Source organism: Pogona vitticeps, chromosome 5, assembly GCF_051106095.1.
Source record: "Pogona vitticeps strain Pit_001003342236 chromosome 5, PviZW2.1, whole genome shotgun sequence".
Classification (NCBI taxonomy): Eukaryota; Metazoa; Chordata; class Lepidosauria; order Squamata; family Agamidae; genus Pogona; species Pogona vitticeps.
The window spans coordinates 105,561,514-105,573,772 of NC_135787.1; the positions used below are offsets into that span (position 1 = coordinate 105,561,514).

The 12,259-nt window shown below is 42.4% G+C and overlaps 1 protein-coding gene across 15 annotated transcripts in view; it reads left to right on the forward strand.

The window, feature by feature from the left end:
* Positions 1-12,259, forward strand: part of A4GALT (alpha 1,4-galactosyltransferase (P1PK blood group)) — a 67,774-nt gene that overhangs the window by 40,361 nt on the left and 15,154 nt on the right. The window contains exon 2 of one of the 15 annotated variants that reach the window (XM_078394226.1): positions 4,689-4,784. The exons of the other annotated variants lie outside the window; for them this stretch is intronic. The gene's annotated coding sequence lies outside the window, so the exon portion shown is untranslated. The remainder of the gene's footprint in view (positions 1-4,688; positions 4,785-12,259) is intronic. 15 annotated transcript variants of the gene reach the window in all.

Consider the following 12,259-nt stretch of genomic DNA (forward strand, 5'->3'; position numbering starts at 1 on the left):
CAGGAAATCTCTAAGTTCATAGACTGCATTAGCAAGCTATTTTAAGCCATCAGGGCTTCTGTTGGGCTGAATGATGAGCCACCATTGCCTGAGCAGAAACTGGGAGAGTTCCTTTTGTGGGTTAGAGCTGTGACTAACAGCCATACTGGGGTTAAGAAAGTTGTAGTTTTCTACCTCTGTGTATAAGCCTTCTAATGGTTAAATTGCTACTTTTTAATCTGAGTCCCCCTTCCACCAGACAGGGATTATGATTGTTGATGTGTGCCATCAAATCAATTCTGAGTTATGGTGACCCTTTTCAGGGTTTTTAGGGTAGAGAATACTCAGAAGTGGATTGCCATTCCCTTCTTATGGGGGCGTCCCAGGACTGTGCAGCTTTCCCAAGGCCACCCAGGCTGGCTGTTTGGGGATGTACAGTGGGGAATCAAACTCCCAGCCTCTGGCTCCTCACTGAGCTATCCCACCAGCTCTTACAGGGATTATATCACTATGTACCACCTAAAAAAGGTTGTTACGAAGTTCCTGACATCAGTGATATGAAGCATACTGAAAGATGTAGGAATTTTTCAATACTGCAGCCGATTCAAGCTCTGCCAAGCAACAGGAAGTAGCTCTACTGTTGAAGAACAAAGGACCAGATGTTTGTAAAGACTACAAATAAAAGGAAAGGTTATTCAGTTCCTGTGGCAACATTTAGAAAAGATTTAGAATCCATCATGTCAGTTTGAACAGTGGTTTTGTTACAGCAGGGGCAGGCAATGAGTGGCTTCATGGGTCCGGTGTTGCTTTTGTGCCTTCCAGCACTTCTGAGCACCTCCCAAGCTACCTACACAATCCAAAATTTCACTTTAAAGATTGGCTCCCCTCATGTCCTCTGCAGACATGGGGGCAGTTTTGCAATGTTTTTAGAGGCCTCTGGAAGCCTCCATGCTCCCAACTCTCTTTTTCCTTCAGTTTTTGGCCTGTATGAGGTACAAATGAGCTTTTTTAGTGGTGTTTTTTTTAAAGATAAAACCAACTATTACCTAAGCAAATAAATATGAAAATTAGCCTCTGTGACTGTGCCCATCAGCCCCTCTTCTGTGGGATTGCAGCCCGCCTGTGGTTGGCCATTCCTGCCTTGCAGATTGGAAGGAAATCCACAGGCAGAGAAGATCCAGACACACTTTCTAATGACATGGTGTAAAGGTTAGAAGGCATCCAATTTATATTAAACATACCATGGGTGCTTTGTCATAGAGGATGCTCAGCATAGACACTTCTGCGCCAGACACAGCATACCTTCTGGAACAGCTCTGCTGCTTTTGACAGCAGATTGCAGTGTGCAAACGTGCATGCCCCACCCTTCTTTCTCAAGTTTAACTTGAGAAGTGCATATATGATGTCCATTTGTGAATGGATCACCACAGACTAATTTCTGGATAGTCAGTGAAAACTTTTTTTTAACCTGCACTTATACAGTGCTTCTCAGTAGTACGGTAACAGCTTTTAAGTTCAGCAGAGATCCTATACAAAGGTTATGCCGGAACCAAATACATTGAAATGGGTAATGGAATGAGAATGCACATGCTGGTTATACCTCCTTGTAACATCCTCATTTTCACTTCCTCAGTTAACCAGCAGGCTTGTAGTCATATTTTCCTGAACACAGTCAGAAGCCATTGTACCCTCATGGATCTTGCTTTATAATGGCTCCCGGTCATGTGAGGGCAGGGTTAGAAGCCCCTTCCAGATCTTTGACACAGAAAAAGTTGCAGTTTGAGATGAAGGCTGAAAGAAATGGGGTGTGGGGGTCTATTGTGCTCCATACACACATTTGTACCCCTGCTTTGTCCCTAATGCCTGAGCAGAGCTTGTGAGTTAAGAGGAGTGTTGTATAATTAAGCAATAAGAAATTAAAGGAGCACACACGCTGATATGAACTAGTTCTAGATAAAACTTGAATTTCTGGGATCTGGTGGCTTCCATGTAGGGAAATATACAGAAGAAAAGAAGAGTAGTTCCAGACCTCTGACTGAAGCCACTGTGGTTCAGGTTTCATGGATCCAGACTACTGAGACAAAGAGTATTTCTAAACTACACATAGCAGTTTGATTCTTCTTTAACCACCATGATGTCGTCCTATACAATCCTGGGATTTTTAATTTGGTGAAGTACCTGAAACAATCTGCTGTAGTACTGGGGAATGCACTGAACTCTGTGGAAACTCTAATAAGGTTTTCAGGTTACATGACATCTTTAAGGAGTGTTTTTACCATTGCTACTCCTCAGGGCTTTGAATGCAAGTCTCCTGAGTTCTATTCTGCCATTCCACCACACTATACTGGGTCTCAGTCATAAATACCTTGGCAGATTTCTGCTGAAAGTGTCAACAATCTCCTTTAGGAAGTAGAGCTTGGAAAATTACTTCTTTGATACTGAGACCCTGATGGCTAGGGATTCTAGGGACTGGTCTAAAACAGTAACTTGCCCAACTTTGTCCAAACTGGGTGAGCCTGGTAGTCTCGCCCATTAGGAACTTCACAGAAGACTTTTGCTCTTGTAAGGTAGTTACTAGAGATGGGTACAAACTGGAAAACCGATGGTTCATGATGGTTCATGCTTAACCATGAACCACCATGAACCCCCAGAAAAATGAACCAATTCATGGTTTGTTTTTCTAGTTCATGTCTGGAGGTGGGGGTGGGGGATCTACCTGTGCCTGCTGTCCCCGGCTACCTCTGCCTCTTCCTTCCCCCCTTCCCATTGCCTCCCTATCTACTCCTGCAGTCACCCCCAGCAACTCCTCTTCTGCTGCTGCCTCCACTGCCATCACCAGCCATGGAGGCAGCTGGGCTGGCTTTTCTTCCAGAAGCCGGCTGCTGTCTCTGAGCATGCATCTGCCTATCAGTTAGGCTGCGGGCACATACAGCCAACCCTCGACTTACGAACGTCCCTACATACAAACTTTTCGATTTACGAACGGCTCCGTTGGCAAAAATTGGCATCGACTTCTGAATGGAGCCTCGACTTACGAACGAGGTCGAGGCTCCGTTCGCAAGTCAATGCCATTTTTTTTTTTTGCAAACGGAGCCGTTCGTAAATGTCTCCATGCAAAAAGGCAGGGAGAAAGGGCTGGAAATTTGAATTTCCAGCCCTTTCCCCTGCTTTTTTGCCTTCTGAAATGCTGCAATGGATTAATTCAGTTCCCATACATTTCAATAGGAAATGGTACTTCGACTTACGAACTTTTCGATGTACAAACGTTGTTCCAAAACCGATTAAGTTTGTAAGTCGAGGTACCACTGTATTCAGAAGCAGTGGCCTATTTTGCCAAAGCAAAATGAAACACTGAGGGGGGCAAAGTTTGGCATTTTGTTTTGCTTTGGCAAAACAGGATCCCGTAACTGGGTCACGAACCAAACCACAAACCAGCGTAGTTCATCAGTTTTTTTTTAATTTGCTAGTTCAAGTTCGTGCCCATCTCTAATAATTACTAGATTGCAGTATCCAAGAAGTGAGTGGTAATTGTTTAGCTGTTTTATGTCTCTGAGTTGGAGCAGGGGAACTCGTGACCCTTGTGGAGCCAGGGGTAGGGAGTTCAAATCCCCACTGTGCCTTTTGGGAAAAGAGTCACCCTGTGTGAGCTTTTTGCCTTTCATGTTCTCTACTCCTAAATGCTCCCAATATTTCCTTTAGCCTGAGGAGGATGTAGGAAGGTGACTTTCTCAAAAAACAAACAAATGAAAAAAACCCTTCTCCAAAAAGGCCTAGCCATTCACCTGACATTATCCCAACAAAAGATGTGACTGGCATGTTGGGCCATTGACGTGGCTTGTGACTCATGGTGTGAAAACTTGTTGGTGAGATATTTTTATTGCAAAATGCTTGTGGCTGCTGATCACAGAGGTAATCATTCTGTCATCCTTGATCCTTCCTTGTCCAAACTGTAGACTCCTTCATAGACATCAGTTAGTAATCCTATAATACTACTTCTCAGTGTTAATGACTTATTTATATTCTTGTTTGGAGTGTGTGAATCAGCACATAGGTTAAGTATTGTGCGACACATGTAAGCTTGCAGGAAACAGATAAACAGGGGAGCACAAAAATAAGTTTTCTTCATTGTGTAACAGATACAACACAACATAATGCATGCAATTCATCTTTAAATTAAAACTCAGTTCAAACATGGAGATATGTATTTTGCACCATTTGTAATGTTTTTTGATCAGTAGCACCTACAGTTTTGTGTTTTTTTAAAAAACTCCACTTTTGTGCAAGCAGTTCAAAACTCCACTTTTGCAAGATACAAGGGCTTGATAGAATTTTCTTGAAGCAGAAAAAAAATGACTGCATGACAGAAACTTTCAGCATCCTGTAAATTTTTCAGCAGGCAGGACTAGAATCTCTTGATGTTCCTTCAGTCTCAAGAGCATGGGTAAGTGAGTAATCTTTGGAGCTATTAATACCAGCCAGGGTGGGCAGGTCTCTTTCTCTTTCTCTCCCCCCCCCCCGCCCTTTGCATAACTTGCAAAGTTTTGAAGCACATGTTTGTTCCATCCCATTTCACACCACATTTTGAGTGATATCCCCTTCCTTGCCAGCTTTCTTCAGTGTCTCATTTTCACAGCTGTACACACTAATCATGGTATAGATTATCTTGGTCTTCAGACACGCAACTTTACACTTCTGAACTTTTTGCTTAGAACTGCGGTGCTGGAAAGTGCTGTAATGAAATCTAACCTCCTGATGGCATTGCTCTTAGCCTCCTTGACACAGTCAAAATCCTTTACCACATTAAGGTATGTATTCCAATAATTTACCAACAATTTTTTCTTTGGATCACATTAGAACTGGCACAGGAGCTCTTAGGAGGAGTTCTGGTGATTTTGGCTTAAAAGCCTCAACTATTAACTAGACAAGCTGCTGGAACAATATACAGTACCAGCTCTGGATCCCAGATACCTTGTTTATGCCTCCTTATTTCTCATTTGGCTAGAACTCCTGCAAATAACAACCAATTGCTGTTGTCTATATCTTCCAGTTGAATCCACTTGTATTACTATAGTCTAAATCAGTGGTTCTTAACCTTTGTTACTCAGGTGTTTTTGAAGTGCATCTTCCAGAAACCCCAGCCAGCAGAGCTGATGGTGAAGACTTCTGGGAGTTGCAGTCCAAAAACATCTGAGTAACAAAGGTTAAGAACCAGTGGTCTAAATAACCTATGTGGGCCTTGATCTTGGACTGCCTTGTCTTCTCTATGTATCTGTTCAGTTGTCTTGAAACTCTAAAAGCCCTCTGTTTTAGGTTTCTGCTTATCACCCTAGAGTTCTACATCCCCTGGCGGAAAGCACTGAGAAAAAGACTGAGCAAGTGTGACTTATCATTTCTTGTCCATATAGTTGTTTTGGGAAATTTGCATAAAAATGCACATGAAATATATCACGGGAGCAGATACAGGCAAAAAGAACCCTGCAAAATTTCAGAAGGCTAGCTGTAAGGCTTAGAGAAGAATTATGCCTGAAGGCCAGTTCAAAGCTTTCAGAAGAGTGTGGGGGCTTTGAAGAATACACATCTCATAGTCCCTCACTGCACATAAAAGGACGTACTTTTTGGAAATCAGTGCTGGATTCCAGGCTTTTACTGGACTGCTCAGAAATAAGTCTCACTAAGGTGTGCCTAAGATCACTTGGCAAATGATTCGCTAATGGCCATGCTGTGTGTGACTGCTCATTTATGATACAAACTCAAAAGGGGATAGAAAGGCAATAATTGGCTCCTGCAACTGTGGCCTTAGCTAAGAGGAAATCTCTCTGAGGACAGAATGTTCTTCTGAGTAAATGTACTGTACATAGGATTGTTCTGTAAGTACGCTTCCTCAGAATAAAATTCCTTTTGATGCATTGGGACTTTGATGTACAGTTTGCTGCTCTTTGATTTTAAACGCTTTTTGTTGTGTTAGGTTAATCTGCTAATTATAAAGAAAATTAACATGATATTGAGTCTTGAAGCAATTTTTCCAAAGGGAAATGAATCAACCATGTTAATTTTTTACTGGCATAGCAAAGGGTAGAGGAAATGGTGGGTGATGCAAGAGTCAGGGATTTGGATTTAGCCTGAGAAAATGAAACCACATTCGAAACATTGTGAAAGAAGTTAGGAAATAGGCGCTTGTGGAGTCTATCCACTTGTTTTTTTTCCCTTTCTTCAGAAACCAAGAGAATTTCCTAATCCACCCTGTTTCCTCTGTTAATCACTCTTCTAAGCCAAATTAATAGAATAGACAAAACTGAAGATTTTCAACAATCATTTCTGATGAAACTAAATAACCTGTGGAAAATGGGGAATCCTGATAAAATTCTAGTTACTGCTCAACCCCCTCCCCCGATCTAGGAGATGCGTGATAGCAACAGTAGTTTATTAGTACATGTAAGGTCAAGTTTTTCTCAGCTGTACTTCAGGGTCTGGAGAAGGGCAAAAACAGTGAATAACTATGAAGCTGAAGTAGGTTCTCAGATCATTTCTGCACTTGGGAGAATTTACTGTGGAATACTCATGCTTTGTTCATTTGCTGTATCAGGGAAACATGCAAGACATCATATTATTTTCCCATTTGCTTCTGGACTTACCTTGATCTCAGAAAATCTAACTTTTCTACAAATAGTGGAACAACCATGCAACCTCTCCAGGTATAGGATATCCATGATGCAGGTGGCTGTAAATAGGGTGTGACCTGCACAGATTTCTTTCTTTTGAAAACAGTTCTATGCACTTGAACTCTTCTTTTTTGGAGAAGTCCCAATCATGATTGCCAACATGGAAAAAAGGCTTAGCCTGTTAACTTCCATCATGGTGCCAAGGAGTTTTCCATCTCCTGCACCCAAACAATTTTGGTCTTGGGGAAAGAAGGCATCAATATCTAGCTACAGAATGTCATTTTGGTCCCAGAAATGTGCAAGCAGGCTTGATATGCCACATGTTGCTTAAGCTACATGTGGTTGCTGCTTAATTAGACCTGGACAAGATAATCTTTTTGAACCCTTGATTCCTCTAGCCATCATGGACATACAGTCTAGAGCAGTGGTCCCCAACCTTGGGCCTCCAGATGTTCTTGGACTACACCTCCCAGAAGCCTTCACCACCACCTCTGCTGGTCAGGATTTCTGGGAGTTGAAGTTCAAGAACATCTGGAGGCCCAAGGTTGGGGACCACTGGGCTAGAGGATTTAGGTTGTTGCAGTCCAGAAAAGTTACTTTTCTACGCTTTGTACCAAATTATCCATGCCTGGAAGCAACCATACTTACCAACTCCTTATTCAATAAAGGACTGCCCGAGAAGTCTAAATAAACTTCATTTCTCTCTATACTCAAAAATAAGCTTTGGCCCATCTCAAATTATACATTTCCCTGATGGTGTGTTTTGAGATGTTGTGGGAATGACTCAAGCCCAAAGTATGATTTTCAAACAACTTCTTTTCACATTGCCCCTCACCCTTTAGCTTATACCTCAGGCTCTGAGATTCCTTGCCTGTATGGAACTTCACAAACAGGCAGCCAGACACAGAGAAATAGGCTTTGCATTCTTCCCCTAGCTGAATACTATAGAACTTAAACTCAAATTTCCCTGTAGATTCTTCTTATCTCCAAAACTTTCCTACTAAAAAACTACTCCCCAGCTTCTGTGTTGCTACTAATATTGGGGAATTGGTTGTTAAAAGCAGATCTGTCTTTGGTGAGCAGCAGTTTTGCAAGTCAGGTGCTAGTTCCGCAAGCAAGAGGGGACACTAGCAGTGTTCCCTATTCACAGCTCTCGTGACAGCCATGAAAGGAAAAGGAGTCAGATGAATTAATAGGAAAGCAGTTCAGCAACCGCATAAAGAGAAGCTGGTAAAGCCTTTCTTCTTTCCACAACACTGCCAGAAGCTCACAAACTGATCTCATCATCTGAAAAAATAAAGTTTTAAAATCTGAAACAGGTTTTGTAGAAGAGGAACTGTCATGATCGGCTCATGTGATAAAAGTCAAAATGTACGTGTAATGGATCCATATATAATTGCCCCCCAACCCCAGAATAAAGATGTGAGACAATAGATATGGATTAAATCATGGGCCACACTTTATTGATAATCATTCCGAAGAAAAATTTGTTGCCAATCAATTGGCAAAGGGGGCCCTGCTGTAGTGCGGAAACAGATAAATCAGTAATCATATGGGTGAGTCCCTGGCCCCAGGTTCTCGCGGTCTTAATGACAGCAGGGACCTGGCTGGCCGCTAATAAACACCCCAAGACCTTGAGCCATCTTTAATTGATGACTGTTAGTCCAGCGCATCATTCCCACCCAGGTGCTGTAATCGCACGGTCTGCAGCCCTGGGAAGTCTGATGCGCTGTTAGCTTACCTGATCTTAAAGTGGGACTCACCGAGAAATACGTGTTTTTCCACACTACCCGCCACAGCATAGGGACTAGTGATGCTATGTCCCATGCCTGCCATCGAGCCACTCGAGCTCAACATGCAGACCCCCCTGGGGTCCAAACCCAGACATCCAAACCCAAATCGGACAGATGGACTCCATCATTCCAAAAACAAAAAAAACACAACAAAAACCTCAGGCATATCCATCCGGATTCTTTGGTGACCAATCACCGATCCAAGGCCACTGCAGATTGCTCTGCAGACCTCACGGTTAGCGCTCCTCCAGGCCATGTTAACATTGAGGAAAACCGGGTGTCTCTCCACTCCAAATGTGGCACAGTCGTGGACCACGTAATTCTCATCAGAGGGTACCTGGTCTTCAACCACTTCAGGTCCCAAACAATGTCCAAAACCAGCACCTTACTGGGATGCCAGGCTAAATCGTTACGGCAGAGATGCACAACCAGTATATCTGGTGGCGCCTGTCCAAAGGCCACCAACCTGCACAGTTGGATCCATTGCATGCCTCAGATTCCACTCCATGTGACTTGTGCACCAGCCCTGAGGCCCAGATCACTCCCCCATGGGGACGCAGCGGCATAAAGCCCTGCCCAGTGGACATAGCTATCTTCGATAATCATAATATGCTGTCGCCTCACCGACCTAATGGGATCTATGGAGACATAAGACCAGGCCACTGCTTATACGTTAGGCAATGCTCTCACATATTTCCGAAAACTAGCCGATGACCACCAGCCTAATCTCTTGATCTCTTCTGAACTGTATCCTATAGCGACTGCCATGGAAGCTGCTCCTATTCTAAAAGAATGAGTGCCAAATCTCATACTAGTTCACCTACCCTATTTAATGCAAGGTCTGCTAATTTCCAGAACTGATACCTCGTCATAGGTGACCCATCAGTATGATGGAAAAAATATCCTGGGCCTTGCCCTCTCACCTTCAGATATGCCTGCGTAGCTCTAATGGGGCAGATGTTGCTTATGCTGCATTGCCCTAACGTTTTATGAGCACCCTTGCCCCACTGATCAGCCTTGGATCGCCTAATGAGTATGTGAACCTTTCCATCCTCCATTTTAACATCCTGCCATTGCAGGGCTAGTCTGGACTTCCTTTCCTAACGCAACCACCTCGCTAATTCTAAAAGCCCCAAAGAAGGTCAGCAAAGATGCTGCCTCAAAAAGAGCCATTTCATATGAAGTGATACTTAAAAGAGCCCACTGATTACGGATGCACTCCAACAGCTGTGGTGAAATAGGAACCCTATTATCCTGACTTCTTCCTTTTTCCTTGGACCACCCATCTAACATTTTCCTAATGTGGTAGTCACCTGTATGATCCCTGAAACCATTGATCTTTGCATAATAAGCCAATGGGGACAGCTAACCCTGAATGGTTCTTGGTGCAAGTCCGCTTTGATTCAAGTGCATAATGAATTGCTGTAAATGATCAACTGGAGCCAGCCACTCTGGCTTGAGGTTAAACATTTTCTTAAATTCCTGAAACTCCATATTCATGGATGCATAACCCTTCCTGGTCCTTGGTGCCAGGGCCAAACCTATTGCTCTTGATGCATCCTCAAACCAATTTTCCATTGGCTCCAGAGTCTAGCTCCCTGAACAGGTCTAAAGTAAATACCGAATCCCAAAGATCCAGCCACATCTGAATGCACCTGGAAATCAGCTTTTAGTCTGATCTCAACTCTCCAAAATGAAATACCATTAAATCCCTCCAGTAACTTACTTCATACTAATAGGTCTTACCTCATTCTTCAGGTGACCCTGGTCCTGCGCATAGATGTCTGAGGAATGGCTACCCCAGAGCTACAAAGCTATATGCAAAATTTAAATGTCCTACTATTTGCTGAAGATCCCCCAGGGTCACCTTACTCTTTTGCAATAGCGTTGCTATCCTAGTCCTAAGATCCTCTAACTTATTGTCAGGCAATCTTGATGCCTACTGTATGGTGTCCAATTTAATACCCAAAAAGGTGAGTGTTGTAGACCCTTTATTTTTTTCTTCAGCTAGTGGTAGACCCAACTGCTCTTCCAAGGCCTGAAATTGTTTTAGTATGAAACTACACCTTCCTGTGATTTGTTTCCCACAGAAAAGGTAGTCATCAAGATAATGGTCTGTAGACTTACAGCCCATCAAACTCCTGAGTTTCCATTCAATAAATGTGCTGAACTTATCAAAATCAGCACATGAAATCAAACAACCCATTGGTAAGGCCCTATCAATGTAAAAGGAGCCCTGAAACTGGAATCCTAACAAGTTAAAGTCATTAGGGTGAATGGGCAAAAGATGAAATGCTGATTTTATGTCGCATTTTGCCATTTCCACCACGACTCCACATTTCCTGACTATACGCACTGCCTCGTCTAACAAAGTGTGTCTTACTAAACACAACTTTGGAGGGATAGCATCATTGACTGATGCCCCCTCTAGAAACAATAGGTGGTGAATGAGCCTAAACTCTCCCTGTGCCTTTTTGGGTACAATGCCCAATGGTGAAACCCTCAAATTCCCAATAGGTGGCATTGGGAAGGGGCCGAGGACCCTTCCTTTGGCCACCTTGTTGTCTATTTTTTTCTGAACCACATCTGAACCCAGAAAAGACGGAGGTCCTGAGGGTGGGTGGCCCCATCATCAGCAGTCTGGGAAACTCTCTCTCATTTGGGGTGTGTGTGTGTGACTCTTACCGCAAAGAGTGAGGTTTACAGCTTGAGGATCCATCTGGACTTGGTGCTCACCATGGAAACTCAGGTAGTGTCGGTGGTCTGTACTGCCTTTTTTCATCTTCAGCGGATAGCCCAGTGCGTCCCTATCTTGATGTTGGGGTGCTCACTACCTTGGTACATGTGCTTGTAATCTCGAGATTAGACCACTGTAATGCGCTCTATGTGGGGCTACCTTTGAGGCTGATGCAGAAACTCCAAATGGTGCAAAATGTGGCGGCCAGACTCCTTAGTGGAGTGAGAAAATATTATCATATCTCTCCCACTCTGGCGGCTTTGTACTGGTTGCCTATTCGGTTCCACGTTGATTTCAAAGTTTTAATGCTTACGTATAAAGGCCTAAATGGTTTAGGGTCTTGATACTTGGTGGAACACCTACTCCCACCAAAATCTACCTGTATCACCTGATCGAGTCAGGAGGAGAGGTTGAGGAGCCTGACACCGAGGGAGGCCTGAAAGGAAAAAAACAAGAAACCGGGCCTTCTCGGAGGTAGCTCTTCGTCTCTGGAATAACCTTCCTCCTGAGATTCGCATGGCCCCTTTGCTGGGCATTTTTAAAAACCAACTGAAAACTTGGATGTTTAGGCAGGCCTTCCCTCCAGTCAACACTTGATTTCCCCCCTTTCTTCTTCCTCTTTCTTCCTTATTTTTCCATCTTGAACAACTTGTTTATTGATGTTTAAAATTTTGTTATATTTTAAATTGTTATTATATATATTGGAAGCTGCCCAGAGTAGTCGATTGACTAGATGGGTGGGGTATAAATAAATAAATAAATAAATAAATAAATAAATAAATAAATAAATAAATAAATAAATAAATAAATAAATAAATAAATAAATAGATAGATAGATAGATAAGTAAATAGATAAATAAATAAATAAGTAAATAAATAAATAAATAAATAAATAAGTAAATAAGTAAGTAAGTAAGTAAGTAAGTAAATAAATAAATAAATAAATAAATAAATAAATAAATAAATAATAAATAAATAAATAAATAAATAAATAAATAAATAAATAAATAAATAAATCTTCCATTCCTACCACTGAATAGAGGTTTTGTGCAAAGTGTGTGCTGTGCTCTTCCAATGATGGAATACAGAAA